Source organism: Bos indicus x Bos taurus, unplaced genomic scaffold (genome assembly GCF_003369695.1).
Source record: "Bos indicus x Bos taurus breed Angus x Brahman F1 hybrid unplaced genomic scaffold, Bos_hybrid_MaternalHap_v2.0 tig00002116_arrow_arrow_obj, whole genome shotgun sequence".
In the NCBI taxonomy this organism is placed as follows: Eukaryota; Metazoa; Chordata; class Mammalia; order Artiodactyla; family Bovidae; genus Bos; species Bos indicus x Bos taurus.
In genome coordinates this window covers 9,846-37,056 of record NW_020867499.1, presented here as the reverse complement: position 1 = coordinate 37,056, position 27,211 = coordinate 9,846, and the positions used below count along the sequence as shown (strand labels likewise).

Below are 27,211 nucleotides of genomic sequence, written 5' to 3'. Positions count from 1 at the left end.
TAGATTGTAAATGTATTTTATTTTGTAAGCAACAATCAAAATATATTTGTGTTACTGATTTCAAATATTAAACGGGATCTTAACAAAATTTGTCCACTTTGATGTATTCTTATACAACTTTGGAATCTGCAAAGACCCTGACTAAAGAAATAGAAGTAATTGCACAATGGAGACTGAAGGTGTTACAGTGCTGCAAATGATGCCAGATGTCTTATTTTTAACCAAATACACCTTCAGAGGTCCCTTGATTTTGAGCATTAGGAACAACAGAGGACTATACACTGAAAGTATCACTAAAAGCTTTTTCCATTACTTTATTTAAATACAACAGTATCCACATAGCTGCTAAACACTGGACAATATTTGAAGTCATAAGTACATCCACATGTTCCTCCAAATGACGTTTGGGGTCCTAAAAGAAAAAAAGAATACGGAAAGGGAAAAAAAAAAAAAACAAGAACCATATTACTGGTAGACGAATTGCTTAGATTTTTTTTTAGTAGCTGATGAAATCGGTAAAGAAAACCAAACTTAAAATGTATATATATATATTTTAAAATTTTGTTTTCCTAATATACTATTATATTTTCAGGATTACTAAATCTGTTAAAATGTTAAGGAGCTGATAAAATAAATGAAAGGTTGATTTACCACAATGTTATGACTGCAGCAGAAATATAAAGAGTCAACAAGGAATTCTAATACAAGTTTGAAATCATCTGATAAAAAAAGTTAAGAGCATTTTATATGTATGTATAAGCCTGATTAATAGGTGTATATTTTCTGCCATTCACATATATTCAACGTCTGAGAGAGTACTTTGCTCAAAGCAGAACACATACCAATAGGCAAGAGTTCAATGTTAAATCTCATCACTTCCTCTAATAATTTTAAATTTAATATCTATATGATTTTAATATTTCACAATAGTACTTTAAATCAGAAATACTCTTGGATCAATAGTTATTATTAGTAACTTAAAAATTTAAATACAATTTGGATCAATTCTAAAAATGTTAAGAATAATTTCATGTAGCTATTTTGAAAAAATGTATCACAGAAAAGAATATAGGTACAATCCATTAATTTAAACCTGATCAAATCTGTATTTGAAATATGAGTTAAAAATAAGGCTTAAAGTTGCACTGTAATAAAGGAAGTTAAATTAAAATGCTTAATATACATTTATGTTTAAGGCTGAGCTGATTGAAATATTTCAGCTAAAAACCTTGAAAGCTTTGATATAAAGGGTATACATTGTACAAAATAAAAAATTCTCAATTAAAGCATTATTTTCTTATATGAATTGCTAAATACCAAGAATCCCTAACTTTTAAAAAAATGTTCACCACTGAAACTACTTCTTGGCTGTTGCTTCTGAACTACCAATTTCAATACGTTGATTTCTTTAAAACACCCAGACACACAACACGCTACAGATAATTTCAAATAACCAGACCATAATATTAAATTTTCTTTAGTTAAAAAAAACAAGCCTTAGGGGATTTTAGGTGAATGAGTCTAACCACTGGCGAGAGAAAAAGACACTGGTCGATTCCACTATAAGCCAGTTTTGCCTTTGCCACGCAGTAGGCCAAACCAGTGAAGTACGATATTTTAAAAAATGATTCTGATGATTATTAAACTTTGCATTATATATATTTTCAGTTTCACTTTTAATTTACTCCTTTTATTTGCTGCTAACTGTTAAATTGAATCTATATCAAGAAACTATAGCATCAGAGTTATTTATTCAAGAAATAGTTACTGAATGCTGGGTTCCAAGTTGGTGATCTAATATTACATATTAGAATAAAATATGTAGTGGGAAAGACAACAAGGGTGACTGTATCATACCGGATGAAAGAATAAAGACGAATTATATCTCATTTTGGTTTTGGAGGGTTTCTACTGTTATTTAAACCATAATATTCAGAATGCAGTGGGATTTGACTTCATCATCATGATATTTAAGTTAGAACCTTTGCCCCTACTGCTCTATTGGAGTAACTGGTTTTGCAGGCAAATTGGTAACACACTTCCCGCAGTTATCTATATTACTTCTTGTGGCAAGCTGGGTGATTCTTAGAGATTTCCCCATCCAAGAATGGTCCTGGCCCAAACCTACATAGCTTGTGAGATGTGATGGGATCAGAGCATATGGTAGGATGGCTGAAAGCAAAGACAGCTTAGTGTCTTGCATCTGAAATATCAAGATTCTGCCAACATCAGCAATATGATAACCATGTTCCATGAAATGAAAAAATGTAATCAACATTCTTTAAAAAACAGTCTAATTAATCTGTAGATTCTTTTAATTGGTTGGTGTGTTCCCCCCCAACCTTCAGAAAATAGGAACTGAAATATATATTCATCTTGGTAAAGTTGAAAGAGCAAATACTACTTGAAACCCTTTCTCTTCACTCAGTAAAATTCAACAGGGCTTTAATTTTCTCAAGAATATTACCTATAAATTGAAGTCTTACATATTGACAGATTATATATCATTTTAAAAACTGTTATGTATGAAATAAACCCACCATTCTATATCTTCAAGGATAATATTATTTCAGATAAAAATAATACTTGGAAAATTAACTCAGGATGCAAGTTTCCTAATTTATTTCTACTATTTTCACTAAAAATAGTATTTCATGGGTATATATTTGTGATTTACTTCTCTATAGCTGGCAAAAAGACTCTGACATCAAATAATTCAGTGACCTTTAAATTAGCATCACATTTACATGACAGAAGAAAAATGTAGAGTGAACACAGGAAAAAAAAAAATCATACAGGCTCCAAAATAGTTTTAACTCTCAAGAACATGTTACTATGTGACCATATAATCTATTACAGTACACCTCACCTGCTTGCCAACATTCTTTATTGCCAGCTGTTCAGGGTCATCTTATCTTCTTCTTCTACAGCCTGTGAATGAAACACAAAGGACAGAGTTTCAAATTATAAATGTGCTTTTCCCACTGCAAAATAATCAAAGATGATAATAATCATTAATTTTCATTCACAGAATCTTTTGTTCAAGCAATTTATTGGGCAAAAAAGCAATTCTGCTAATCCTTCAGGGTAATAAAAACTATCACCACCATCATTTTGAAAACAGACTTAAGAATTTGTCCAAAAAAACCCCCAAAACTGAAAATATCAAATTGGATCACCAAATGGAAGTGTCAACCATTTGAAAACTGTTATGGAATTATCTGATGGATGGCTAAACTGGAAAAAGGAAGAACCTAAGGCAGCTGCTTGTGGCACTGGGGTACTAACTAGTTTATTTTGTCTTCTTTTCCTACTTTCTCTATGTTTCTCCCACAGTTCTCTATTATTTTGTCTCCTTTTTCTTGTCAGCCAAACCCATGCACACCCAGTATCTATTAGGAGGCTTCCCAGGTGGCACTAGTGTTTAAGAACCCATCCACCAACGCAGGAGACATAAGACACACAAGTTCAACCCCTGGTTTGGGAAGATCCCCTGGAGGAGGGCATGGTAACCCACTCCAGTACTCTTGCCTGGAGAATCCCATGGACAGAGGAGCCTGGCAGGCTGCGGTCCATGGGTTCACAAAGAGTCAGGCACGACTGAGGGACTAAGCACAGCACAGCAAAACACTTAGGATCAAAGGACCTGCTGCTGACTTTTGATCCACACCTAACAGATCATATAGTATCTTCCCTTAATACTTTCACATATTTAAATCTCTAAAAGTAAAAATATGTATTCAGAAAATTTTCTCATTTCTCCACATGATTTTTCATAATCATGAAGAAATAGAGTAACCTGAGGTTTTCAACACCAAAAAATTACTTGAATTAAATGCCAAATCAAGTAAAAATTAAATCAATCAAACCATATAAACAAATCACTTTCTACTATTTTCAGAGTCAGCTATAAACTTTTATGTATACGATCATAAATTTTCTAGCAGAATAATTTTGAAATAATTACAGCATTTACATTAGCTACCACTCTTGCCCACTACCCTAATAATGGCACCACCACATAAACCCTTTATTGAGAATTCTAAGTTTAAGGAACCTCCTTCTGAACAGTTTTGAGTATGCCACTGCGGGGAACTAGGACTCTGCATCAGGTGAACTCCTAGTCTATGATTTATTCCTAGCATTTTAATAAATGGAAAATGAAGAAAATTTAAGTATCATCAATCTTAAGAAATAATACCCCAGGACTTTATATGGTTACAAAGAGTGGGGGGGTGGGCAGTGAGAAGATATGGGTAGAAAGCAGGAAACCAAAATCCCAGTGAGGGTTAGATTTGGATACTCTAAACTTAATAATCTCACAGCTGCCAAATTTCTTCATGTGTGAACAATGAACATGTAGGAAATGCAATCATCAGACATTTCCCATAAACTGGGAAGTTTGGCTGCATTTCACACCTTCTTAATAGTTTTGTAAACAGAGAACTTGAAAATGAGCAAAGATGGCAAGTATCTAATTTTATAAATGGACAAACTATCTGGAGAATATTCCCCAGTAGAACCAGCCTAAAGGGAAGATGGTGAATAAGTATTGTATCTATCTACTGATTATTAAAGGATCCTTATTTACAAACACATCATTAGGAAATACATTTATGACTCATAAGACTGAAAGAAGAGAAAATAAGTTAATAACACTCCAAATCCAGAATTCCCTAGACAGAGAATATGTTCATTTTCAGAGTCAGATGTCACTCATTATTCTCAGCTAGTTAAAACAGGGATCTCCAAAATTGTGTCTCCCATTATCTTAGTGTCTTACATACATGCAAACACTGGCAACACATAAAAAGTTTGTCTTTCTAAATTACCTTTACAAATCATGACACTGTATCTTACCAATTTGAAAACATTAGATGAATGGAACAATTCACGTAAGTTTGTACTCTATATCCATTCAGTGTTAGTTGTTCCATGCTCATGCCAGCAATAGTACTTTACAGTATTGGAAGGAGGTAAGGGTTTTGGAATTTGGCTCAAAATACCAATCCATGTACAAAACAATTATTATGCAGTATTCTGGAGTGTTGCAAATATCAAAGATGGCAGACATGCAAAGATGAAAGTAAAAAACCACATAAAGCACTGATCCTATTTGAAAGGTTAAACAGAATATAAAAATAAAAAGAATTTAAAAAGCTCTCACTCAGTTTTTAAAATCTTTTATATCATTTAACCACTTTACCAATTAGTTTTTCCATTTCCAATAATTAAAAGAGAGAGTTCACAAACTCTTTGAGAAGTGCAGATGGTAAAAAGTACTCCCAGCCATAGATGCCATCTGGAAAACGAGGAGCAGCTGTAGATTTAGGCATATACGAAGGTTGCAAACCCCCATGACAAAAGAGTAAGCACATCTCTTACATTCTGAGATAGACTAGATCATCACAACAAACCCCTAAATATTTTCTCCATCTACCTAAGTTACCTTTATCACTTTACCATTCTGGGCAAGACCAGTTGTCTTCATTCTGGCTAGTCACCAGGAAAAATTAAGAAATGGTACCAGCAGAAACAAATGAAATTCAGGCACAGGCAATGTCCTCACTAGGGGAACTTCTGTGTTTATGGCAACTTCTGTGATTTGGCATCAAATTTTGCTTTTGCATTCGTGCTCTTCGGTTTACTCAACCAACAAAAAAGCACTGAAAATGTTTGTGGCTATTCACACTAGAAACGTTTTTAACAGTTTATCAACAAAGACCCCAGATGGCTATCCCATCATGCACGGTCTGCACAGTTCTAAGAAATTCCTGGAATTTGGTCTGTTATGTTATCACAATCCCCTTAGATGTACCCCCTATCTTCAAGAGGCTTTTACCAAACCCATTAATCTCACTGTCTTTTTTCTGGTAATGGTCAAATTTCTCAAATGGAAAACCTCTGTTTTAAACTTGACCATTTTATTTTCCCTTTGACAAACATGGATTGGGTCCTTGGCACTTCATTAATATGATTTTAAGGATCTCTCCACCTTGTGAATTCCAATAGATTCCATTTCCCTGGACTTTCTGAAGACCTTTTCTAATACACCCTTTTCTTTTTTAATTCTTTAACCTCTGCTTTTATGACATCATGTCTCTTATTTCACTTTATTGTTGTTCAGTCACTAAGTCGTGTCTGATTCTTTGCAACCCCATGGACTGGAGCATGCCAGGCTTCCCTGCTTTCACTATCTCCCAGAGTTTGCTCAAACGCATGTCCATTAAGTTGATGATACCAACCAATCATTCTACCCAAGCCCATTTCTTGGGCTTCTTTTTTTCCCTTTGACATGTTTGCTGTACTCACTCTATAACATGGCATGCTCCCAATTAAGCACATGCTTTATAAAAATCACGTGTATGGTATATTATTTCATCACTAAACAATCCCTGCATAACTGTCAGTGAATGTAACATAGGCATTTTACTTTATTCTTGATTTTTATAGAGTCAATGAATTGACTAACTGAAAATCACATTATGGGTTATGAGGATTGAGAGTAAGTTTAAAGAAATGGCTTTTATAAAACATACTTGGGAAAGCAAAATTAACAAACATGAAACAATTAGAAAATTCTCTGAGAAAGTATTACAGGTGTGAATATGGAGAACAAAAAAAATGGGTTTCCTACAATCACTGGCAATTAAACATTAACATATACATAGAAATATACAGAATCCTTAAAAACATTCCACTGAAATAGTTAATCTACATTTTTACATAAAGAAATTAGGCACGATCTTCTTTCTATATGTTAATTACATCAATATTTATACTATAAATTTTCTAACTCTCCTTTTGAAAGTGCTTATAACACTGTAGTACATTTCACGCATATCCTCAAGAGCAGAATTTTCATTATTTTATATATTAGTAAGTAACTATTAAGTACTCACTACAAATAAGACAGTTCTTCAAGAAGGTCACATTTGAGGTTTACTCTACCTGCCTATAAATCACAAATTATAATACAGTATGAAATAAACAAAAAATGAGTATACTCAATGAAATGGGGACACAGCCAATAATAAGTCACAATAAAATTGTGACTTAAATACAGTCCTATCTATCTCCAAAGACCTCAAAGCAACATTCATGGCAATTTGGGAAATACTTAGTTTTTAATGACACATTCTGAATAAAGCAAACCTGTGATTTATTAAGTGACCCTAAACAGTGTAAATTCTTTCTAAAAATGCTAAAAGGAATCCAACTTTAAAATGTAATTATATAAAACATATAAAATAAAGAGCATATGTGTGTGTCCGTACAAGTGTTGTATGCATAATAGAAACTGTGGTTTAGGTTGTACAAAAAATTTCTGTGGCAGAGTCTACTACTAGTTACATACATACATACTAGTTACATACATACATACACACGAGTTACATACATACATACGAGTTACATACATACATACTAGTTACATACATACATACATACGAGTTACATACCCAACATATGTCTTTTCCTTCTTTTGTAATATAGCCTTGATTTTATTAAACACAGCTATGCTCCCAGATAAAAGACTGTATTATAGAGCCTTTCTCAAAGCAAAGTATGTCCACTTGATTAAGTTCTGCCAATGAGATATAATCAGAAGTGCTGTGTGGGACCTATAGAAAGGACCCTGAAAAGGAACTGATTTATCTGAGAAGTATCCTTTTTTGCCCCTGCATTTCTTTCTGTTGCTTGAAACTCAGATGGGATGGCTAAAGCTTTAGCAGCCACCAGGAATCATGAGGAAATACAAAGGACAAAAGCCAATACAGGGAAAGTGGGGCAAAAGATGGAGATATCTGGGTTTGCAGTAATTTCAAAGTTTCACAAGGCCTTGAACTGCAAGAGATATACACTCCTATTTTGTTTAATCCATTGTTACTTCAAGCTAACACAATCTTAGTTATAACTAAAACATACTTGGTACAAAAACTGAAAAAAATCCAGGATTTACACGAAGTATAAAATTCCCCTACCGTCCACCTTGGAGGTGACACTGTTAACAGCATAATACATTGAGATATATGAGAGATAGAGAGGTTATCACTGGAAAATGGAGGGAAGGTCACATAGCAGGAATTTTTAATATTGCTATACAATTTCATTTTATATACATAAGAGCAAGTTTTAAATATTTCTTTAAGTTAGTACTCATAGAATTTCATTCCTCATAATAAATCCTTAAAAAGAGAACATGTTGGCTTAAAGAGCTAACGTGCACTTAAAAGTGAAAGATAAAATGGGAGATGGCCTTCAAAATGTCATATATCAGTCTTTATTTTCCCACTAGTGGCACATTCTCCCAAACCACTTTTTTCTATTTGAAAAGAAAAAAGAAACTAGTTGTATTATTAACTTTTTCTTTGAATACTTTATAATAAAGTTGAACTTTTTTTCATGTTTATATGCCACTTGTCGTCAGTGAGTTTTCCAGTTTTGTTATCAATTTATTACTGTTTTTTAAAATTATTTTGTAGGAACTATGTGTCTATTATGTACTCTTTGGCTACTAGCCTTTTCTGCGTTATAGGTATAAATATTTTCTGCTGGCCGTACTCCTAACAAGCATTCAATAAATGTCATTTTTATTGCAGACAAACTTTACTGTTAATCAACAATTTAAAAGCTCACTGATATTTTTACTAACACTAACGTAACCTTTGGGAAGCTTGACCACATCTTTACAAATATTGAGCCTTCCCTTACAGAAACAAGAGAATTTATTCACAAATGCTTTTTTTACTGTATTTCAAAGAAGTCATATATATTTATACATTTACATTTTTATGGTAGTTATTCCTAAGTATTTTGTAATTTTGGATGCTACTGTGAATTGATTTGCCTTTTATAACTCATTTCACCATATGTAACTGCATGGTTACTGTAACCTATATAATTCTCAATCATAATAGTTCTAATAGTATTCTAGTTTAGTTTCATATATTTCTATGTTTGATTGCAAACATATCTTATCATACTTAAATAATGATAATCTGGCCTGATTTCCTAATATTTATATATTGTTTTTCTTATCTTATTGCACTAGCGTTAAAACAAGACTTTCTTATTTAATACAGCTACTTTAGTAAACCAAATGTAATCATATAATTATTTATTTTATGTTACATAAAAGTTGCATCCAAACTTTCTTTCAGGTTACTAAGCAGTTAAGTTTTTCTACCCAAAGTGTAAACTATCAAATCTCTGAATTTATAGGGCCACATGTTTGAAAACAAAGTAAATTTTTATGTTTTTATGCTATTCTTAAAAATGTCTTCTACAATTCCTTTTTTCTCTGGCATACTTATTTACAAATATCTAATCAAATATTATCAGTTTTGAAATATTGATGCATCTTGGCATGAATAAACTAGTAGATTTGAAATAAAAGAGTTGTGGGTGTTGAAGTTCAGTAATTATAGAGAAATCAACAATTAACAGTCAAGCAGAATCTCAGCGTGGACTTCAGACTTGAAATCAAAAAGTTGATACAAAAAAATTTAATTATTTTCTAACCTTCTTTCACTTTCAGAGCTATCTGGCACCTAACTATAATTACCTTAGTTTAAAACGCCAACCAATTAAAAAGAATACTATGAGAACTAGTTGTATGGGCCTTTCTTTTTATATTTTAAGTGTTACTAAAAACTCCACCACATTCTCTTTCAATCACAGAGGGAATTACAGCCCCAAATTTGGACTCCTTCATATCACAGCTTACACATTGTTTTCATTTTATAACCAAACCTTACAAGTTTTTGAGTACTACAGAGATTTTTTAAAACTGTAAAATAGGAAAAACTTCTGTGGATGGGCAGCAGTAACCATAAATAGGTTATTTCCTGGCAGTGATACCAATAAGAATTTACTTAAACTTGTAATGTTACAGAGAAATGAAAACCATTCCTACAGTCTGCTGAATAATAACTTAAGTCTTAACTTTTTAATTTATAAAAGTTAACTGTTTTAAATATGATAAACGATTTCTTCTCTTTAATCTCTACAACATATACTAGAAACATTATATATATATTTCCCTATAATCTAGAACCAATGGAGATTTCTAGCTGGAACACTACATATAAATCAGGGCAATACTCTTCAAAGCCAACCCTAATTCTGCTGGATTTTAGCTTGTATGGGCCCATCAACATTTTTTCCAAAGCTCTCCATTCTCTCAAAAGACTGGTTGTTAACTCTCGGCAAATCTTATACACTATCTCTTGGCTAGTATTTTGTAAGATGTCTTTAAATTAAAAAGAAAAAAATTATTATTATTATTTTTTTTTTGCTGTGACAACTAATATCAATTTTAACTGTCTCCAAAAGCTCTAGCCCTTGCTGTCAATTTTTAGTCCCACTTAGTGAACTGCTTTATTTACATTCTATTTTTCTTTTTTTGCCACACTGTGGCTTGTGGGATCTTAGTTCCCTGACCAAGGATTAAACCTGTACCCTCAGCCATTAAAGTGTGGAATCCTAACTAATGGACTGCCAGGGAATTCCTTACTTGTTTAATCTCTTTATATCCTTTCTCAATCTTTCAGTGCATGCATGTGTGCTAAGTAGCTTCAGCTGTGTCTGACTCTGTGCAACCCTATCGACTTATAGCCCACCAGGCTCCTCTGTCCATGAGATTCTCCAGGCAAGAATACTGGAGTGTTTTGCCATGTTCTCCTCCAGGGGATCCTCCCGACCCAGGGATCAAACCTGCACCTCCTGCACTGCAGGCGGATTCTTTATCAGGAAAGCCGCTCAATCTTTCTACTTCTGCTTAAATTGGAAATGTTAACAGTATTAACATACTTCAAGTTACCTAGGCAGGAGAACTTTAATTCATCTTTGAGTCCTTCTTCTTTCACTTTATCTATCCAACTGGCACATTTTATTTTACTAATCTGTTGATACCTCTGTTCCTACTACCACTACTATAATCCACACAGACACTTACTACCTTTTGTTTGGGTAACAGAAGTTCCTCCTAAGAAGAATCTCCATTTCAAATCTCCTCTTAAAATACTTTCTTCTATACCTTTGTTAAATTATGTTTCTAAAGTCAGGTTCTGGGTATATCATGCCCCTAATCAAAAAATAAACTATTCAGACTGTTACTTGACTTCAGTAATTTAAAAATCTCTATTCCCCACTATTTACCCTTTTATGTACATGCTTCTTATGTACTCTACCCAAACACAGCTTCCTAAAGATGCCCTTGCCTATTCTGTCTCCAAGTCTTTGCTCATGACATTCAGCTGGCTTGGGGTAACATTTCTTTGTATTTCCAAATCTTACTCATGCTTTAAGGTCTAGTTCAAATGTTATTATTTTCTAAAACAGCATCCTGAGTCTCTCCCAGCTGAAAGGAAAAAGCTTTGAATTACAGGACTTCACCTGGACTTCTCTACGGCAGTGTTCTCTAAGTTCTAACTTGAATGGGTATACAAATTTCTTGGAAATCTTGTTAAAATGTAGATTCTGATTTAGTGGGTCAAAGAACCTGCATTTCTAACAAGATTACAAGTGAAATTGATGCAGCTGGTCTGTGGAAAATTTGAATACTAAGGTGTTATCAAACACACCAGTTATAGTCTAGTACTTTGGTACTAAACTTTTCTTACTGCTCTTATTTTCCTAAAAATGAAGAATCCCTGTTTTCACTGAAAATTGCACAGAAGATATTTGATAAATATTTGTAACCATAACACTGTACATACAATATGTATATGTTTCACAAATCACAGGGTTTTGATCCTTTAATAGATCACAAGCTATATGTCCATATACATAATATGTATATATATAACTGAAACAGAATGAAATCAAGTCAGATGAGAAAGAAAATAGAATATATCATTTGTAAAAGGGTAAATATTGTTTCATAGAACTTCTGTTGTAATCCCTGGAGAAGGGAAAGGCTACCCACTCCAGTATTCTGGCCTGGAGAATTCCATGAACTGTATAGTCCCATGGGCTTGCAAAGAGTCGGACACAGCTGAGTGACTTTCACTTCACTTTACTTCTGTTGTAATATATACATATATACAAATACATTGCATGTATTGGGTCGAAATGTAAAATCTATTCTTTATATGGATTTTTGTCAAAAAAGTAGAAAAACATGAGTTGAACCATGTCCACCCTAAATGGATACACTGAAATCAAAACCTTGGTTATAGCTTAGAATTATGCTGCCACAAGCCAAAGAATACCTGGGGACCAACAGAAGCTGGAAAAGAAAAAGAAGGACCCTCCCCTGCTAGAGGCTACACAGGGAGTAAGGCCCTCCCAATACCTTGATTTTGGACTTCTAGCTTCAAATTGTAAAAGAACAGAAATCTGTGAATAAAATATTATCATGACCACGTATATTTGTGTGTGTGTGTGCATGTGATCAGTCTTTCAGTCACATCCGACTCTTTGCAACCCTATGGACTGTACCCTGCCAGGCTGTTCTGACCATGAGATTTCCCAGGCAAGAATACCAGAGTGGTTTGCCATTTCCTATTCCAGGGAATCTTCCCGAACCAGGAATCGAATCCAAGTCTCCTGTGTCTCCTACATTCGCAGGTGGATTCTTTACCACTGAGCCACCTGGAAAGCCCCACATACACTTTAGCGTACAATAAACATTTTTAGGAGATTCTTAGAATTATAACTTTTCTTACATTCTCATATGAAGTGGTCTCCCCTTGCTCTTTTTCTTTATATCATCCTGTTTACTGTCTGCACAGCACTAATTATAATATATTGTGTTGTGTTTATTTGTTGACTTTTTGTTTCCTCTGCCAGAAAGTAAATTCCACGAGGATAGGTCTTATGTCTTACTATATCCCCAGAGCCTGACATCTAACCAGTTTTCAGTAAATACTTATTTAATGAAAAACAGGAAGTTTCATACGTTACACGTTCAGTTCAGTTCAGTCGCTCAGTCGTGTCCGACTCTTTGCAACCCTATGAATCGCAGCACGCCAGGCCTCCCTGTCCATCACCAATTCCCGGAGTTCACCCAGACTCACGACCATCGAGTTAGTGATGCCATCCAGCCATCTCATCCTGTCGTCCCCTTCTCCTCCTGCCCCCAATCCCAAGTTACATGTTATGAAGTATTAAATGCTATTGTTGTTCACATCTCCTTGTTCTTCCTTCCCTTCCAAGAAAAAGTCCTCTGAACAATGGAAAGATTTCAAATGTAAAAGACCATTTTACGTGGCCTACAACCGGGGCTGGGGCTGGCTAACTACAGGCCATGGGTCAAATCTCGCCGGATGACAATTTTAGTAAATGTTTTACTAAGACACAGCTTCACGCATTCCTTTATGTATTTATTGTCTGTGGCTACTTTTACACTGTAACAGCAGAGTTGAGTAGTTGCAACAGACTGGATGGCCGGGATGGCCTGTAAAGCCTAAAAATATTTACTGTTTGATCTATAGAAATAGGCCACTCTGCTTTTAACTGTTTATATAATGCCTAATAGCTAATCGCACATATTCCAAAGGTTATTAAGAAATAAATGTTGAAAATAAGTTTTTACCTTATTGTAATTTTTTGCTAATTCCAACATCTCTTTTACCACTGATTCATTATGTTTACAGTGCTCACTGTAGTCCTGAAGTGTCAAACCTTCCATCCAACTCTTCTTATGCAAATTTAATAACATCTAAAAAACATAAAGAAAAATTAATTATGCCTCTATACTGAAGAGATTTCCTTTATGTCTTGAAAAACAACTTCACAGACAACTTCTGGAATTAATGAATTTAAATTTAATTTTATTAATTTAAATAAACCCTAAAGAGCATCTTCCTAAATTTATATTAATAAAACTCTAAGGAATACTCCAACCCCATGGCCTTTGCATTTGCTGTCCCTCTGCCTCAAAGGCTATTTTCTTTATCCTTCTATTGCTTACCTTTCTCACTTCCTTAGAGATAGATGCCACTTCTCACCACCTTATAAAAAAGCCACTTCACACTATCCTAAACATCTTTCTTTCCTTAATCTGTTTTATTATTTTTATAACACTATAAACAGCTGAAACTTGTGTTTTCTTGTTTAGTGCATTTCTCTCTCACTAAAGAGAAATCAACAAGGCAAGGACTTTAATTCAAGATCACCAAGGTCTAGATTCTCGAATCTAGATCATAATCTAATCATAGCAAATAATCAATAAGTATATACTGAATGAATGAAACTACTATGCTATGCATAGGATTTCTAACAGTTCATATAGCCCAGCTTTCAAACACCGAGATAAGGAGGTAAATGCTCCCATTTACTGAATGACTTTGTGTCAGTCTTTCTGAGCCTTTGTTTACATTATCTATGAATTGAAGGCTTGTAGATAATCTCCAAGTTTCCTTCAAATTCTAATATTCTGTCTATAACTTTTTAAATTTAAATTTTATATCAGAATGAAAAGTCATAAAACTGGGGAAAAAAAATCAATCAGATTCATCCAGTTTGCAATCACATCAGCAAACTAGGATCAGATCCTATTAGTGATCACAGAACTAAACACCTTAGCTCATTATTTCTTAAATTGGACTCCTAGTTCTGAATACATATTCTTGGAAATTCATCAGTTTTCAAGTTCAAATTCCTAAGACAGTTTTTCTTAAAGTCCTATTCTATAAATAATGTCATTTAGTTGAGGACTACCAGTGAATAAGAAGAGTTTTCTAAATGATAAAATTACACAATATCAAAAAAATGGTGGCTACAGAATGATTGATATTTTCTTGCTATGAGAACCAGTATACTCTATTTAACTTTTTATTTTGTACTGAGGTGTACCTATTAGCTTCAGGGGAACAGCAAATGGACTCAGCCATACGTATACATATAACCATTCTCCCCCAAAGTCCCCTCCCATCCAGGCTGTCATATACCGTTAACCAGAGTTCCCTGTGCTATACAGTAGGTCCTAGAAGCAGTATACTTTAAGTGAGATCCACAGGGCACGAGGCTCTAAAGACATAGTCAGAAGTGAGTTTAGTTTAAAAAGAACTGTTTGCAGCTAAAATCAGTACAAAGTTTTCCTTATGCTGAAGAATAAGCTAGTCAAGCAAGTCAAAATCACCAATGAGAACTTCCAAGACACAAAAGCTCCAAATTCCCTGATTCCTCCCCTGGGGCTCATGGAGGCAAGAGTAATTTGAAAAAACCTAGAAAACTCCTGCACATGTAGCCCCAATTTCTTTGATTGCTTCCCATCTTCACCATGGATAATGTTTTAGAAATATATCTTTAGGAAATTTTGGTACAGTTGCAACTACCAATGTTATAAGAAAATGAAAGTGTTATTCGTTCAGTTGTGTCCAGCTCTTTGCAACCCCATGGACTGTAGCCCACCAGGTTTCTCTGTCCATGGAATTCTCCAAGCAAGAATAATGGAGTGAGTTGCCATTTCCTTCTCCAGGGGATCTTGCCAACCCAGGGAATGCTATAAAGCTAAAAATGCTATAAAGCTATATATACCAATGTTATAAAGCTACCTATAATTAAGTGCTGAGAACAGGATTTCTGTATGCTTCAAAAGCAAACCAAAAAATTTCCCAATGAGCAGAATAATAATCCCACCCTGCCTGGACAATGATCGCACTGGGTCCCTCAGGTAAGACTTGGAGTTAAGTATACAAGTTGGTGGGATAAGAATAAAGGCAGGGGTTTTTGACATTAAGAAAGCACCTGAACTGAGCTATGCTAGGAACATAAATATACTATTAATTAATTATTTATATGTGTGCTTTTTTATATCAAGGATGGTAGCTAAAGTATCAAGAATGGATACTATAAAAGAAAGAAGAAAAAAAGTCTGATGTAATTAGATGGATATTTCCAAACAGCTGGGTCTCAGATATAAGACGGACAATATATTTATAATATATTTATGTATCTGAATGAATTTTTCAGTTTGTGTCTGAGTGGTACCCTTTTTACCCATGGCCTGTACCTAGTCTATATAAAATTAAAATAAGTGTTGAAAATGTACTTTCAGTTATCAACTAAATCTACCAAAGCTGGTATGAACTTTTGAACAAAAGCAAACTGATGGAAGAGAGCTTTATAGCTGTGTGTCTCCCCTCAGGTCAAGGAAGAAATGGCACCCTGCAGCACCTCACTCAAAACCATGCTCAAGCACCTAGGACCTTTGAGGGAGTATATTGGTGGCTTAGAAGTTTTAAATCCATAGTTTATCAAACTTCAGAAAATCTTACATGGCACATGCTCCCCACAAAATATAAATGAGCCAGAAAATGGAAGTGATTTGGTTGAAAGAGGAAGTATTATAGGGAGCCCTCTTATTCCACCTCCAACACACCATATGCACTGGAATCCCTTCTAAGGTAACTCTGTGGGGAACACTTACAACTAGTAAGATCTTGTTTACTACTGATTACTTATCATGTTTGAACTTCAGAGTGCATGTAGTATTCAAAGCCTATTGGCTGCCAATAGTACTCATGGTCTTTAAGACTTTTTAAAGTCTTTCTCAGAGAGAAACACAAGAAGCTTATTTGGAGGATGACCAACTGCAGTAATAAAGAAAGAAAAAAGCAAGTCAGATTATAATTTCAAAAAGCAATAGGCAGAATATTTTAACTAGTTGAGAGAAAAACTGTACTCAAGATAACCCTAAATGAGTAGAAGCTAAAGAATATGCAGGTCAGGAAGCAACAGTTAGAACTGGACATGGAACGACAGACTGGTTCCAAATAGGAAAAGGAATGTGTCAAGGCTGTATATTGTCACCCTGCTTATTTAACCTACATGCAGAGTACATCATGAGAAATGCTGGGCTGGAAGAAACACAAGCTGGAATCAAGATTGCCGGGAGAAATATCAATTACCTTAGATATGCAGATGACACCACCCTTATGGCAGAAAGTGAAGAGGAACTAAAAAGCCTCTTAATGAGAGTGAAAGAGGAGAGTGAAAACGTTGGCTTAAAGCTCAACATTCAGAAAACAAAGATCATGGCATCTGGTCCCATCACTTCATGGGAAATAGATGGGGAAACAGTGGAAACAGTGTCAGACTTTATTTGGGGGGCTCCAAAATCACTGCAGATGGTGACTGCAGCCGTGAAATTAAAAGACACTTACTCCTTGGTAGGAAAGTTATAACCAACCTAGACAGCATGTTGAAAAGCAGAGACATTACTTTGCCAACAAAGGTCCGTCTAGTCAAGGCTATGGTTTTTCCTGTGGTCATGTATGGATGTGAGAGTTGGACTGTGAAGAAAGCTGAGCACCGAAGAATTGATGCTTTTGAACTGTGGTGTTGGAGACGACTCTTGAGAGTCCCCTGGACTGCAAGGAGATCCAACTAGTCCATTCTGAAGGAGATCAGCCCTGGGATTTCTTTGGAAGGACTGATGCTAAAGCTGAAACTCTAGTACTTTGGCCACCTCATGCGAAGAGTTGACTCATTGGAAAAGACCCTGATGCTGGGAGGGAGTGGGGGCAGGAGGAGAAGGGGACGACAGAGGATGAGATGGCTGGATGGCATCACTGACTCAATGGATGTGAGTCTGAGTGAACTCCGGGAGTTGGTGATGGTCAGGGAGGTCTGGTGTGCTGCGATTCATGGGGTCGCAAGGAGTCGGACAAGACTAAGCGACTGAACTGAACTGAAAGAATGCTAATTTATCAAGATGCTAGGTAATTTGAAAAGTATCAAATTTTACCCAAAAAAGATGTCCTTTTCATTATAGGGGACTGGAATGCAAAAGTAGGAAGTCAACAAACACCTAAAGTAACAGGCAAATTTGGCCTTGGAGTACAGAATGAAGCAGGCCAAAGGCTAACAGAGTTTCCAAGAGAACACACTGGTCATTGCAAACACCCTCTTCCAACAACACAAGAGAAGACTCTACACATGGACATCACCAGATGGTCAACACCGAAATCAGACTGATTATATTCTTTGCAGCCAAAGATGGAGAAGCTCTACACAGTTATCAAAAACAAGACCGGGAGCTGACTGTGGCTCAGATCATGAACTTCTTATTGCCAAATTGAGACTTAAATTGAAGACACTGGGGAAAACCACGAGACCATTCGGGTATGACCTAAATCAAATCCCTTATGATTATACAGTGGAAGTGAGAAATAGATTTAAGGGACTAGATCTGAGAGACAGAGTGTCTGATGAACTACCGACGGAGGTTCTTGACATTTTACAGGAGACAGGGATCAAGACCATCTCCATAAAAAGAAATGCAAAAAGGCATAATGGCTGTCTGGCGAGGCCTTACAAATAGCTGTGAAAAGAAGAGAAGCGAAAAGCAAAGGAGAAAAGGAAACACATAAGCATCTGAATGCAGAGTTCCAAAAAATAGCAAGGAGAGATAAGAAAGGCTTCCTCAGCAATCAATGCAAAGAAAACAGAGAAAAGCAATAGAATGGAAAAAACTAGAGATCTCTCCAAGAAAATAAGAGATACCAAGGGAACATTTCATGCAAAGATGAGCTCGATAAAGGACAGAAATGGTATGGACCTCACAGAAGCAGAAGATATTAAGAAGAGATGGCAAGAATACACAGAAGAACTGTACAAAAAAGATCTTCACGACCCAGATGATCACGATGGTGTGATCACTGACCTAGAGCCAGACATCCTGGAATGTGAAGTCAAGTGGGCCTTAGAAAGCATCACTACGAACAAAGCTAGTGGAGGTGATGGAATTCCAGTTGAGCTATTTCAAATCCTAAAAGATGATGCTATGAAAGTGCTGCACTCAATATGTCAGCAAATTTGGAAAACTCAGCAGTGGCCACAGGACTGGAAAAGGTCCGTTTTCATTCCAATCCCAAAGAAAGGCAATGCCAAAGAATGCTCAAACTACCGCACAATTGCACTCATCTCACATGCTAGTAAAGTAATGCTCAAAATTCTCCAAGCCAGGCTTCAGCAATACGTGAGCCGTGAACTTCCAGATGTTCAAGCTGGTTTTAGAAAACAGAGGAACCAGAGATCAAATTGCCAACATCTACTGGATCATCCAAAAAGCAATAGACTTACAGAAAAACATCTATATCTGCTTTATTGACTATGCCAAAGCCTTTGTGTGGCTCACAACAAAATGTGGAAAATTCTGAAAAAGATGGGAATACAAGACCACCTGACCTGTCTCTTGAGAATTCTGTGTACAGGTCAGGAAGCAACAGTTACAACTGGACATGGAACAACAGACTGGTTTCAAATCAATAAAGGAGTACATCAAGGCTGTATATTGTCACCCTGCTTATTTAACTTATATGCAGCGTACATCATGAGAAACACTGGGCTGGAAGAAGCACAGCTGGAATCAAGATTGCTGGGAGAAATTCAATAACCTCAGATATGCAGATGATACTACCCTTATAGCAGAAAGTGAAGAACTGAAAAGCCTCTTGATGAAAGTGAAAGAGGAGACTGAAAAAGTTGGCTTACAGCTCAACATTCAGAAAACTAAGATCATGGCATCCGGGCCCATCACTTCCTGGCAAATAGATGGGGAAACAGTGGAAACAGTGTCAGACTTTATTTTTGGGGGGCTCCAAAATCACTGCAGATGGTGATTGCAGCCATGAAATTAAAAGACACTTACTCCTTGGAAGGAAAGTTATGACCAACCTAGACAGCACATTAAAAGCAGAGACATTACTTTGCCAACAAAGGTCCATCTAGTCAAGACTATGGTTTTTCCAGTAGTCATGTATGGATGTGAGAGTTGGACTATAAAGCAAGCTGAGCGTTGAAGAATTGATGCTTTTGAAGAAGCTTTTGGAGATGCTTTTGGAGAAGACTCTTGAGAGTTCCTTGGACTGCAAGGAGATCCAACCAGTCCATCCTAAAGGAGATTAGTTCTGGATGTTCATTGGAAGGACTGATGTTGAAGCTGAGACTCCAATACTTTGGTCACCGGATGCAAAGAGGTGACTCATTGGAAAAGACCCTAATGCTGGGAAAGATTCAGGGCAGGAGAAGGGGACGACAGAGGATGAGATGGTTGGATGGCATCATCGACTCAACAGACATGAGTTTGGGTAAACTCAGGGAGTTAGTGATGGACATGGAGGCCTGGTTTGCTGTGGTTCATGGGGTCGCAAAGAGTCGGACACAACTGAGCAACTGAACTTAACTGAAAAAATGTTAATTCATCAAGATGCTAGGTAATTTTTAAAGTATCACGTTTTACTACTATAAAAAGGTGTACTAATTTAGATCTGAATATCTGAAAATCCTTAAAATGCATTTCCCTTTTGACTCACCTTTAGTTTATCCTAAGTAACCATGGTACTTTTTAAAAAACACGATACAGTTACAATCTAATTTATTCCTTTCAAATTTGGAAAGTTATCTATTTAGCAATTTAGTGACAAAAGGTCATTTTATGGAGAAGATAAATTAATCAGAAAAATAACAGACCTAGAAGAAAGATTTTTATAATTTATCATAAAACCAAGCTGGAATGTTTGTTTCCTACTTCTTCCTCTGCTTTAGCACATACCAAGAAGGTAAAACTGTCTTTCAATTTGTCCAGTAAAATATTCCTTTATTTTATGCTGCAATTCAAGAGGAATGAAAAAACTTTTGGATATAATAAATGAAACAGGTCAACAATTTAAATTCAAATAAACCAGGTAATATTTCAGTTGTTTGAAATAGACGTTTTTCCTCCTCTAAGGTAAAAAATTTAAGCTCACCTTCTGTTCCAATTCATTTTTCCGATAGTTAATAGTAATGGAGTAATAATGTCTGTTTAGTCCATGAATTAATGCCTATATAGATAAATGATTAGAAAAAAGACAAATTAGTATTTTTCATCTAATAAGATAAATACACCTGTTTGAAACTATTGACACATCCAGTAGACAATACCTTTATATCTTCTAAAAATGACTTTTTATCCAAAATAAATATTAAATTATTTTTTTCTCGCTAAAGTTTAGGAGTGAGGTTCTGAGGTATAGGGCACACAATCTTTAAAGCATGATATAGGAGCACAGATTCAACAGTTTTAGTAGCCTTGCTCAGAGTCAGATACAGTTTTACTTCATCATTATCTAACTTAGAAATTAACTATTCATAATTTATAAATACACATAATTTATTAAGTCTAATTTTATGATCATATAGGCAGGGGCTCTTTCTTACTTACAGAAAAGCCTAAAAAGCTGTAATAAAATAATTATTCCTTCATCCACAACATTAACCTGGAGTTTCCCTTTTTAATTCGGTTCTAATATCTGAAAAGTAACTGTCTGCACCTGTCTCTAAATTAATAAAATGGAATCTGTTCTGTACTGGGTCTAGTGACAGGCAATCTCACTAAGCAGTACTTGTAGATATCACTTGGCTTAAATTTATATTTCTTTATTATTGTCCCTGTTAATCTTTCATACTGCTTGTGTCAGTTTTACTACTTTTATCTAAATACCGTAATTGAAAATCAAGTAGGTAGTGCCTTCAAGTTCAAAAGTGGGGATTTCAGAGAAAAGCTGAATCTCTAAAATATGGACCTGCTTCCCCATTTGGCTAAATACTTCTTTCCACTGTACTTGATCACCGAGAAAAACAGGGAGACCGTAATAAAAACTTAAGCTAATGGCATGGTTTTATTAAGAAACAATAACCCTGCATGTGCTGGAAATGCTTCACAACTGCTTAAATAACTTAGCAGCAGAGGTTCAAATGAGGTCCAGAACAATTTCTATGGACTCCTTAATCAGCCTTCTAAGACATTAAAGCACAGAAATATACATTGGATACATTTTCAAGTATAAAAACAAAAAGGGCTTTGGGGTTAACTCTCAGAAATCTAAAGATAAACTATAATTAGATTTTTATAGTGTAGTCTTAAGGTGCTGAGGTAAAAAAAGGGGTAGAAAGGAAACATTTGATGAGCACCTGGCATCTGCTTTATAAAATAAGTCTTCTAATCTTCACAACAACCCAGTAAGGTAGCCTGGTTCCATGTGTATTTCTGACAGATGAGGTGATAAGACACTTATCTCAATTCATACTAGTTTCTACCTAATAAAAGGCAAAGCTGGGGTCTGAGCCTAAGACTTTTTGACTCCAAAGCCCATGTTTTTTCTACCATACTATGATGCTACAATATATCTCAGAAATTCTTAAATTCTTTGTACTTTAAGAATGAGAATGAAAACAAAGCATAGTCTTATTATTAAATTTTGCTAGCAAAATCACCCCACCAAATACTAAACCGTTTTAGATTATGTACTGCAAAAATCCATTCTTGTATTTCTAACATCTGCTATAATAAAATAGTTGACATGTGAAATTAAAGTACTAAGAGGATCTATTAAATCCTTATTCATTTCAATAATCAAGAACAGTGAGCTACATTTCAGTGCAGAGATATGTGTACTACTGTGAGGATCAAACAGTGGGGCTAATCAGGGCCTCCTTTAAATGGTACTCACCTTTATGCAAATTAGGAAGTACATCCTCTGGGTGGAAGACTTTAAAAAAAGGTGCCCAAGTGCTCCAAGCAGACACAGCCGGGCTACAGAGTGAAGCTTAGGCTAGATTTCAGGTGCCAACTGACCTCTCATACAAATGATTTTATGCTGTGCTCCAACTGTATAATTTTACATAGTGGCCATAAAGCTAGTAATGGTATAGCCAAAAGATTCAGAAGTCAGCCAAATGGGCACACAGACAGGTCCACATTTTGGAGATAAACTGTACTGCTGAAAAACACAGTTTAGAACTTGAAGGCACTACCTACTTGATTTTCAATTACATTATTCAGATAAAAGTAGTAAAACTAACACAGGTAGTATGAAAGATTAGCAGGAACAATAATAAACATATAAATTTAATCCAAATGATATCCTCAAACTATCTTCTAATTTCACTTACTCACCTGCTGTGTGCCCCTATTACATTCATCCCAAATCATAAGTAAACTGGCCCCGTGGAGTCCTTCTTCCATATAAACCCAAAAGGCACAGGCTCTTTTATTTAGCTTAGTGAAAAATGAATTTTCTCAAATTCACCAATCTAGTTGACACTGAATTACAAGTTGTGGCAGCATACACCAAATATAAGAGATTAGCTTTACCAAGGGGGAGACTAGCCTCTTCAAACGGCCAAGTTGAAAATGCCGTAGTATATCAGGCCAACAAAGAAGTTACATAACCAGGAAATTTTGGAACATCAATACCTAATTTTTAAATCTACACTTAACAAAACACATGATGGATTTAGAAAAATTTAGGCAATTCTTCAGTAAAACAGGATTTTGTCCTGAAGCTCATTCATTGATTATTCAAAACTTGCAACAATTTCTCACAGAAGCACTATTAAAAAGCAAGGTTCTGTTCTATACTGTTTATATTGTGGGCTATAAGCTTTCAGTGGCTGACCTGGGAAGCTAAATCACCTTTTACAGCACTGTTTCTAGGACAATACATTTTAGAATTACTAAAATGGGACTTAGCTTATTTGCTTCGTGGATATGCTGACCCTTGTTTTCTTTGCTCAAAGGCTGTCAAAAACTTTCAAAGAAGGGAGTTCTTCCTAGGTTGATATTCAATATCCATGTAAGATGCTATTTATTTTAGACAGAGTAATCTGGAGAAGTAACTAGACAAAGAGGAGTTTTGAGATCCCACTGATTTGACTTTCAGTTTATTTCTATATTTAAGTTAATCTTTAGAGTAGAGCTTTATAATTTTGTTGGTATAATAGATCTGAAGAAAAGTACACCAATAATCTTTATGGTGAAATCATACTTTCTGGAAATGTCTAGACTACTCAGGAGAAATGAGAAGTTCTAACTTCATTTGCTCACTGTGTGGAAAACAGGCATATTATAAAACACACAGCTTATGAAATGTATAATAACCTATTTATAGGTTCTTGATAGGTTAAAAAAAAAGTTTCATGCTCTTAAGGCATATTTATTTAGATCTAAAGATGAATCTGTTTGCCTTATTTTACATTGATAAACTGAAAGTGTGCTGCTAAATATCATCCATTAAATCATACTTTAAAATGAAGCTTTCTTTATAAAAATAAAATAACTGAAAAGAAACAAAACATGTGCTTTGTTCCCTTTTGGGTGGAGAACTAGGCTGCAAATGGCAAATGCAGAAGGGATAATTTTTGCTAAATACTTTTTCATAAGTTTTGAATTTTGAGCTGTATATGTATATTATCTATGCCAAAATTAATGAATTAATGAATCTTCTAAATACAGTATAAAAGAAGGAGAAGCTCTGCTTATAGTTTCTACAACTCACGAGGTAACCTAGGCAAATCACAAATACGCTGGGCCTCAAGTCTCCTCATCTACAAAATGCCCACATGGTTCTTTCTAGACCAACTGATTTACAACTGCTTAACAACTACTGAAAATACTGTTTTTTGAAGAGTTTAATTCTGTTAGACAATGCAGTTGTACTCAGAGCTACACTTAAGGGGCTCACAAACCTAGTACAATGCACCTATGCATCAATAGTTAGTAAATTTCCATGCAGCTGACAACGAATCTTCATACAAACTGTGACCTTTAAGGACTTGACATTTTGAACAATTTTTAGTCAAATAGGTTTAATAAAATAAATGTTTGTTAATTCTCAATTCTATACATTTGACAATATTGGTCAAATGTTCCACATACAAAATAGTATTACAGTTACAAACATTAACAGAAAACTCTACAGTATAGGCATTACACTTTTCCCTCTCTATCGGAAATGACTCTATTAGTGACTTCTCTTATTTAAAACATGAAAGTTCATATAAACTTTGTCTATTAGCTTTGTTTTGTTGTAGATACTTCAACATTGCTATTAGTGCTTAAAAGTAACATCTTCTAAAAGCAGTATGTTTCCCCGCAAAAAGTTTAAGAAATACAGAGAAGGAAAAACAAGAAAAAAATCCATAATCCTATTACCCAAAGGCAATCAATACTAACATTGTGGTGTAAATACATAGGCACAGTTTTTAATATATATTTTTTCAAAGAGGAGAACTTGTATATGTGATTTTATAATCTTTACCTTAAGGTATTTTGAACTTTCTTCTATATATTAAATAGTAGTTTACAATATAACCCTAATGTTATAGTAAAAAAATCAGCAAAGCATTAGCAAAAGCATTAGCAAACACCAGCATGAGGGCTGATGGTACCTGTCAGGTTGCTATTCCTACTACTTATAAGTTGGTTTAGGAACAAGATCCCTCTAAACACAAACTAATTTTCCTCCAAAATAAGAGGCATGGCCTTTCTGCAAGGTTTCTGATCCCTGAGGTACAGATTCTGCCAACACATCTTAAAATTCTATTATGAATAACACCATTCACTTCAAGTTCTTCTAGGTTGCTTTCTTTCTACCTTGTCTTAGAAAACTAATAAATTGTATTAAGGTGTGCCCTCGTTCTGTCACTTTTTGGCTTGATCCCATTTGAGTGTTTTAGTACTGGAATTGTCTCAAAACTGCAAAGCACCCAGATAGATATCTTCCTGATGGGTGCTATATAAACTGTGAAATAAATATATTTACAGATTTTAATTGGAAGGCAAAACAAACTAAGAAGAAATGAAAAACAATGATGCTATAGCTGTTATATACACAGGTCCCTTTAACTTCAGTTTGGAAAGCTTCATAAGGTTCACCTTAAATTACAGACTACCAGGTAAAAAATACAAACTGGACTGATGTAAAAAGAACCAGATTTTAATTATTTAACTACACTCAATTTTTAAGGTTAAACAGCAGTATTTAAATTTAAAAGACAGTATCTGCAACAGGTGGCTGTTGACTTGCAATTAGTAGAAACTTCTGGCAGAAACACACCATGCAGTAATCACAATGATCTTAAGACTGTGAGATGCTACTTAACCTTTTGCAAAAAAATAATGAAGCAGTATGATGCTATGGGGGTTTACAAGAAAGGTCATTATCACAGGCTAAACTGGTCCAATAATATATTCTCTTGGAACATGCAAGCATGGGCTTGTCTGTACCCAATCAAAAACACTAGTAGCTTATTTCATACTCATTGTACTTTGTAGTTTTCTCTGATGTCTAAAATAATTTTTTCAAAAGCAACACACCTCAATCCTTTGGGAAAAAATTTTTTTCACTTTGATGAAGGCTTCAGATGAGTGACTGCTGAAAAACTAAGCATCTGAAAGTATAAAGTTATCAAAGTATAGCCAGGCTTAACCATGGTTAACTGTCAAAGCCACAAGTCCCCAAAGACAACCACATGACAGAGCAAGGTTTCAGAAGTGGAGCAGCAATAGCCACTATAATGTCTCTGTCCTGTGTGTTCTGTTTAACCAAACATGGTATTTCTGTCCTTTTAATTAATCTTCAGAGAAGCAATTAACTATACGGACACAGGTTGTGGTACATTTAAAAACATATTAAAATAATTTTTGCAGACAATAAAGATTTGTGTAAAAACAATGAGGTATGTGAACGATACAAAGAAAACACTAATCACTCAGGAGGATACTAAGTGTCTAAATAACTTTAATAATGTGGCTGACATCACTAGAAAGAACAAGATACAAACTAATCGAAAGCAGTATGTAGCTGTGTCTTGTATGAATTGTTTTAAAAGAAGGGATTAAGCAAAAAAAAAAAAAGAAAAAAAGAAATATTTAAGTACTATTTAGGAACTGCTTCTGGGAACCCCTTAAAGTATACAGCAATGTACCATTAGGTACTAAGAGAAAAGGCTACTAACCAATCAATAATGATACTATGATACCTAATATTCCATTTAAACCCCTATCAGTCCTTTACTACACTGTTAACCAACAAAACTGTAAGGTACTCTCAAGATTAAGGATCTACTATGCCCCCAAAAGGATGTCCTCAAACTGTTAGCAAAGTTTAAAGACATCACTAAAAGCGCACTCATATACAACAAATCTAACTTTTGCAACACTATTTTCATAAACTCCTTTTAAAGCACAAGAAAAATTAATTGCAAAACAAATTAAAAGACTAAGTATTGGATCCTAAACTGGTCATTTATAACAGGCTTTTAAAATGTAAAACAGTTTTAACACATAATCAAATACAGGCATTACCTGAATAGACGGCTTGTTTAGGTGACCCAGATTTGAGGTTGTTTGTCTTGGTTCATGTCCTAAGACCATCATATTAGCATTGATCAATCTGAAGGCATCAATAACAACCTGTAAAAACAAGGTGTCAGG

At 35.0% G+C, this 27,211-nt stretch overlaps 1 pseudogene; it reads right to left on the bottom strand.

The window, feature by feature from the left end:
* On the bottom strand, positions 1-27,211 carry LOC113888820 (annotated as a pseudogene).